The sequence below is a fragment of the Myotis yumanensis genome, unplaced genomic scaffold (assembly GCF_028538775.1).
Source record: "Myotis yumanensis isolate MYYU_CA2020_CCGP unplaced genomic scaffold, mMyoYum1.0.hap1 SCAF_14, whole genome shotgun sequence".
Lineage (NCBI taxonomy): Eukaryota > Metazoa > Chordata > Mammalia > Chiroptera > Vespertilionidae > Myotis > Myotis yumanensis.
Window position 1 is genome coordinate 57,043,668 of NW_027223765.1, and position 6,760 is coordinate 57,050,427.

A 6,760-nucleotide genomic window follows, 5' to 3' on the forward strand; every position below is an offset into this window, starting at 1 on the left:
GCGCCTCGGCCCCTTCCCAGCCCGGACTCACCGCTTCGGCTCGGGCGGCCACAGCGTCCCGTGAGGGAGTCGCTCTGGGCCCCGCGCTCCCGGCCACGAGGGCAGACGTGCCCTCCCTCTCAGAGCCGAGCCTGCGTTTCCTCAAGGAGTGCGATGGCCCAGGACGTGGCTGTGACCACGCCAAGCCTGCCAGCGCCACAACTTGGGGAAGCGGACTCTCCCTAAATGTTCAGAATCGCGGACTTTCCCTGCCCCCGAGGACCACGGAGTTTGGAGAAGCAGAGGCGCCTTCCAGCATCTTTAATGGATGCGGCGCGGAGAGCCGGCAGTCACTTCCAGACTCGGGCTCCCTCCTGCCAAGCATTTAGACCAAATGTGGAGAGAGGGGAAAGCAGGCAATTATCCGAATGTTAAACAGCTGAGTATTTGGAAAACCAAATCTTTGACTGATTTAAAAAACCTTTTCACCCGTTTTCATGTTTCAGACTATGCTCAAACAACAAAAGAATCAAACTTAAAAAATGTTATAATTGGGCTCAGTAAAATAAGTGGAAACAGTAGCAAGTGACAGATTGGTGGAAAGTTTCCTTTTCCAGTCTCCATGCCAACGCTAGGCTGGGAATGCCGCTGGGTAAATGGGAAAACCAGTCAACATGGATTTTAACATTCCTACAACTTTAAAAAAAAATGCTCTATTTCATATTTGCTACTATTGAATGCCAGCTTGGGTAGTGCCTCCGAGCACAGAAAACAGGAAACATCGACACAGCTGTACTTCCTACATGGCTGTTTGGAAAACAATCCTCATAGGCTGTTTTGAAACAGGGTTAGAAACACTTAAAAATAGGGTTGGTTTGGTCTCATATTTCTTTTGATCATGTTGTTTCTGTTGATTGGTTTAATGCTCTAGCGGAGACATGAAGGCCCCTGGTATGACAAATCTTTGCATCTATGTCCAAGTAAAAAAACTGCAGTCTGAAAGTTAGTTCCATTTTATAAATGGAAAAATGAAAGGTGGAATTTGGATTAATTCATAAAAGTAAGTGAGGTGGGAAGGCCACCTACCCACACTGCAATAGAAATGGGCGACTACTAGTCGCTGGCCTGTCCTGTTCTGTTTCTTCCTGCAGCCTGTTATCTGGCCACAGGAGCCATCCTGCCCAGGAGGACTGCGTGAGGAGCACCCACGTGTGTGTAGTCAGAGTGGAGACTGCCTGTGGCAGCAGACCATCAAGGCCTGGCTGAATCCTGAATCGATGGGCAGCACAGGAGAGCCTACGGGGTCCCACACTTGTGAATCTGACTGAGCTGGTTTGGAATCCCGAGTGGCCATTGGACACGTTACTTACTAGTAACCTTTTAAACCTCTATTCACTCACCTATAAGATGGATAGAAAATACCAACCCCATGGGTTACAACCCCCATGGGTGTGAAGAGCGCCATGCCTGTGATGTGGTCAGCACAGTGCCCAGGACAGACGGGGGCCTCGTTAGAGTGGCCCCTCACCAAGTCCTGTTACGTGGTGTCCTCTACATTTCAGTCAACACTGATATCGTCATTTTCGTCTTTCCACCAGATTAGATTACAGCCCCCTTGGGATCTTTGTGTGTGATTTCCCGCACACCCTGCTGGCACAGAGCACAATGCGAGGCATGTTAGCAGGCCTCTCAGTAAGTGACTGATGAGGCCGGTCACAAGCCTGTGTTAGCATGCTGTGTAGACGCATTTAATTTACATGAATTGGTTAAATGTAGTCACCAAAAAGCTAGAGGCGTAGATTCTTTCCCTTGTGCAGGTGATTCAGCCACCATTCTACTCAATGGACAAGTGACTGAAATGAGGTACACTGGGAGACACAGCATGTCTTGTTGCCACAGTAATGAGACTGTCTGGCCCCAGGCTGGTGAAGGATCCATCTCAACATGTGCTTCATGATGCCAGTGGAGGGTTGTGCAGTGGGTTACATTGCATCCCCCCAAAAGCCATTTTCCCAATCCCAAATACTGTACCTGTGAATACGACCTTATTTAGTGCTAGGGTCTTTAAAGATGCAATCCAAGCATGTCAAACTCGAGGCCTGCGGGCCACAAGCCTCATTTATTTAAAAGCCACCGGCCACGAGTTGGATATGCTTGATGTAATCAATTAAGATGAGGTCATGCCAGATTAGGTTGGGCCCTTAAACTAATGACTGGCATTGTTATAAGAGAAAGTGAGGGAGATGGACATAGATACAAAGAAGACACATACACAGAAGCACACTTGTGCAGATGGAGGCAGAGACTGGAGAGATGTGTCTACAAGCCATGGAACGCCAAGGATCGCCAGCAGCACCAGAGTTGGAAGAGGAAAGGAAGGGTCCTCCCTTCCTACAACCTTCATAAATACCACACCCTTGACCTCAGACTTCTAGCCTCGAGAACCATGGGAGAACACGTGTCTGTTTTAAGCTACCTGTTGCAGTAATTTCTTATGGCAGCCATAGCACCCTAACACCAGCCACAGCATGCTAACACAGGCCACAGCACACTAACACAGGTGGGTGGAGCTGGAGGGTGACTCAGCAGCCTTCAAAGCCTCTGCCTGGAATTGAAGCAATCACTTCTGCTCAGGTTTTAGTAGCTAAACAAGTCACATGAATCTCTTTAAGGGGGTGGACAATGCAAGTCTACAAGGCACTCTAATTTCTGAGAACCAGAAATGTAATGACTAGCACCACATTTTATAGGAAAGGGATCAATCATGGCTTAGACTCCTTAATGAAGGTAATAAACTTTTTATGATATTAATTCTAATATATAAAAGCCCAGGGTCATAACGACCAATCACGACCGAAGGCTGACCAACCCGGAAGTCCTTCAGTCAGCGTTGGGTTGCTGTGGCGACCCAGCACTGACTGCCCCGCTGCAGCCTGGCATCCCAGCACTGACTGCTCAGGGGGCTGAGACCAAGAGAGAGAGGCAGGGTCTGATCCGCAGCCTCAGTGGCAGCTGTTGATCAGTACTTGCCTCTCTCTTTCTCTCCCTCTTTCTTTCTGGGCTTCGCCAGCAGACGGGCCTTTCTTTTTCTCCCAGCCTCTGAGGGGCGGCTGTTCATCCCTGCCTCTCTGATCAGGCCCGGAGATAGGCCCGCAGATAGGCCCGAAGATGCTGACTGGCATAGGAACCGACCAATCAGAACCAAATTGGCCAGCAGAGGAGGGTAGTTGGGGCCGAGATCAGGCAGCAGGGGAGGGTAGTTGGGGGCAACCAGGCCAGGAGGGGAGGGCAGTTAGGGGCAATCAGGCTGGCAGGCAGAGGCAGTTAGGGACGATCAGGCAGGCAGGCAGGTGAGCAGTTAGGAGCCAGCGGTCCCAAATTGTGAGAGGGTCCCAGTGGTCCCTGTGGGATCAGGCCTAAACCAGCAGTCGGACATCCCCCAAGGCGTTCCCAGTTGGAGAGGGTGCAGGCTGTGCTGAGGGAACCCACCCCTCCGTGCATGAATTTTGTGCACCAGGCCTCTAGTAATTATTATAAATGCCAACAAAGTGTTTCCTTTGTGTTCTTTTTTAGTTTAGTATTCTTTATACTAGAATTATACAAAGACTCTGAAAGAGTACATGTTTAAGCTGATATTTTCTTTTAGGTGGGTAGTAGACCATCATTTGTTCATTCATTTAACTAAGTACTTACTATGACCAGATGTTGTGGGTGGTACTGGGGGTACAATGATGAGCAAATGGACATGAAGCCAGCCCCTGAAAGTGGACATGAGTCAAATAATCATCTATAATAATAAAAGTTGAATATGCTAATTAGACCAGACATCCTTCCGGATGACCTTCTAGATGAAGCTGGGCCTGCGAGGGAAGCCCAAGTCCTGGGTGCCAGAGAGAAGCTGGTGCTGGCAGCCAGGGAGAGGGAGGCCTACTCTTGCACGAATTTCATGCATCTGGCCTCTAGTTGATTCTATAATTGCAGGACTCCCACTTGCTTTAGATGACAAAGAAGCGGAGTCTGGAGTTTCTCTACTCCTCCTCAGATAAAATGTGTTTCCACCACATATATTATGGGCTGGTATTCTCGTTCATCATTCATTCGCCTGCTTCCTGATGAGCCCCTAGCATGTTCACTTTGTTATATGTACTTTCATGTCAATTGTCTGTTACATGGTAGTGGCTCAACAAATATACTGCCTGCCAGTGGGATTTGAGGAAGAAGGGCAATGCATGGATGTTTGGTCTGTCATCTTGAACTGGAAGCCTGAAACATTTTCTCAACCATATAAATGAAGAGAGCTTTTATTGTTCTTGTATGTGAAGCTCTTGTTTTAAAAGTGATTCCAGCTTGCTTGAAGACTGACTTTTTTTGTGTGTCTTCATATGACTTCTGATTATTATTGCATAATAGGTGGGCCTGGTAATTTTATACCTGATCCCATTTGTCTTTGTGTAAATAATTTTCATTTAGATGGATTCAAAAAATTAAAATAGGTATGCTTTTATTTCTTTACCTTAGTTTTTTTTATCACTATACTATTACACAGTGGCTTTTCTTATTAACAAATCCATAATATTAGTCTGATATATATATATATATATATATATATATATATATATTAAATAATAATCATGCTTTAAATGTGACATATGAAAAATGGATTTGCTTTTGTAATTCTAAATAAGACATCTATTTTAATCTATTTCAATGATGATGTTTTCTCTTTATTTTTAAATATATTTTTATTGATTTTCAGAGAGGGAGAGGGAGAGAGAGAGAGAGAGAGAGAGAGAGAAACATCAATGATGAAAGATAATCATTGATCGGCTGCTGCCTGCATGCCCCCACTAGGGGTCGAGCCCACAGCTGGGGCATGTGCCCTTGACCAGAATCAAACCTGGGACCCTTCAGTCCACAGGCCAATGCTCTATCCATTGAGCAAAACCAGCTAGGGCTTCTCTTTATTTTTGAAAGTAAATCATCATGCTTCAGTTTGAAAGCCAATTACTTATAAAGACACTAAAATTATTTTATCTATTCAAGTGATGATATACAATAAAGATTACCTAGTTCTAATAGTCGAAATATTCAGAAGAAAGAGTTTCTTTAAAATAATTAGTATAAAATACACTTGAAATAATATGAGGGGGTTAGGATGAACATTGGGTTCTAAAACATTTAGGTTTTATTCATTATAATGCTGAATGTATTTAATATTTATTTTTGGCATTGCAGATGAGCCTCATGGCTAAGGCTTATATATCATGTACTTCACTAAAAGGAAGAGGCTGTGATGCAAATCTGTGGCAGGCATACTTAATAAATTCCAGAGAGAATCTCATGTAGTAAAGAATTTCTTAGCATAAAAACTGGGGGTAGGGATTTTTATTCTTTTAGATCAACATTTATTACATATTCCATACAAATAAATTTTATTTAGCAATTTGTGTCTTTCCCAGAAATTTGGATCATATTTGTTTTTCTACAGAGGAAAAGAACTTGAAATAATAAGGCCTCTGGGTATAGAAATTTATAGACACAAACCAGTTAACAGAACCTCAATTTCTAAATGTGAAGGCTGGCTCTGTTTATGCTTTACACATGGTAGGTGCTCAATAAATCTCAACAATTACTGTATAATACCCCCAGTTACCCTATGGGGTAGCTACTGTCATAATCCCCATTTTACAGATGAGGAAAGTGAGATCTGGAGAGATTAACTATCTTATACAATGTAAGTGGTGCAACTGTGGATCACAATAGCTTCTGTGTAGTAGAGCTGGCTTCAACCTGGTTCAGTCCGATGCCAAATACTTAAATGTGTAGCTTCTCCTCCCATCTATATGCTTTACTTAAATATTGCCACAAAAGTTTAGGTAACCAATAACCAGAAGCAAGAAATAATGACTGGCGTGGATTTCCCTCAAACGCATCTTCAAACATTTGTTTTACTATATGTCCCTCCTTCCCTTTCTCTCTTCCTCTCTATTTCTTTCTTATAAGAAACATGGCTCTGATTCATCTTCATAAAAAAGAAACAGCATGTGGCCAGGCCAATACTGAAATTCCCCCGAGCAAACAGAATGTGGGGGTGAGAGCTGTGCAGGTGGTCCATAGCACATTCTCAGGAAGATTCCCCCCACCACCGTGGTCGGCAAACTGTGGCTCACGAGCCACATGTGGCTCTTTGGCCCCTTGAGTGTGGCTCTTCCTAAGCCTTAGGAGTACCCTAATTAAGTTAATAACAATGTACCTACCTATATAGTTAAAGTTTAAAAAATTTGGCTCTCAAAAGAAATTTCAATCGTACTGTTGATATTTGGCTCTGTTGACTAATGAGTTTGCCGACCACTGAGGCCTAAACAAATGGAGGTGGAGACAGCTAGAAAGGTCTCAGCCCAGTATTTTAATGGCCCAATGGGAGAGAGCAAGACCTAGGCAACGTATGAGGAAACTGGTGATCTCATAGTACTCAGCCAATGCGGAATTGGAGGCGGGACTAAACAAATAGGCTGTGTTCCCGGCCCCACTTACCAGTCTGCTGTACAATGGGCACCTGCTCCCGAGAGTGTTATTAAAAGTCTCATTTTCACACGCTTCTGGTTCCCGCCATTTGAAATTCAGACAGGTGAGCCATTTCTCACCATCTCTATCTCTGTCTCTGTCTCTGTCTCTATCGCTATCTCTATCTCTATCTCTATCTCAGCAACTTAGAGATCAAGACTTAAAAACAAAATAGCAGAAAACAAGTACAATTCTACACATGTGCCTTTTTGTTTGG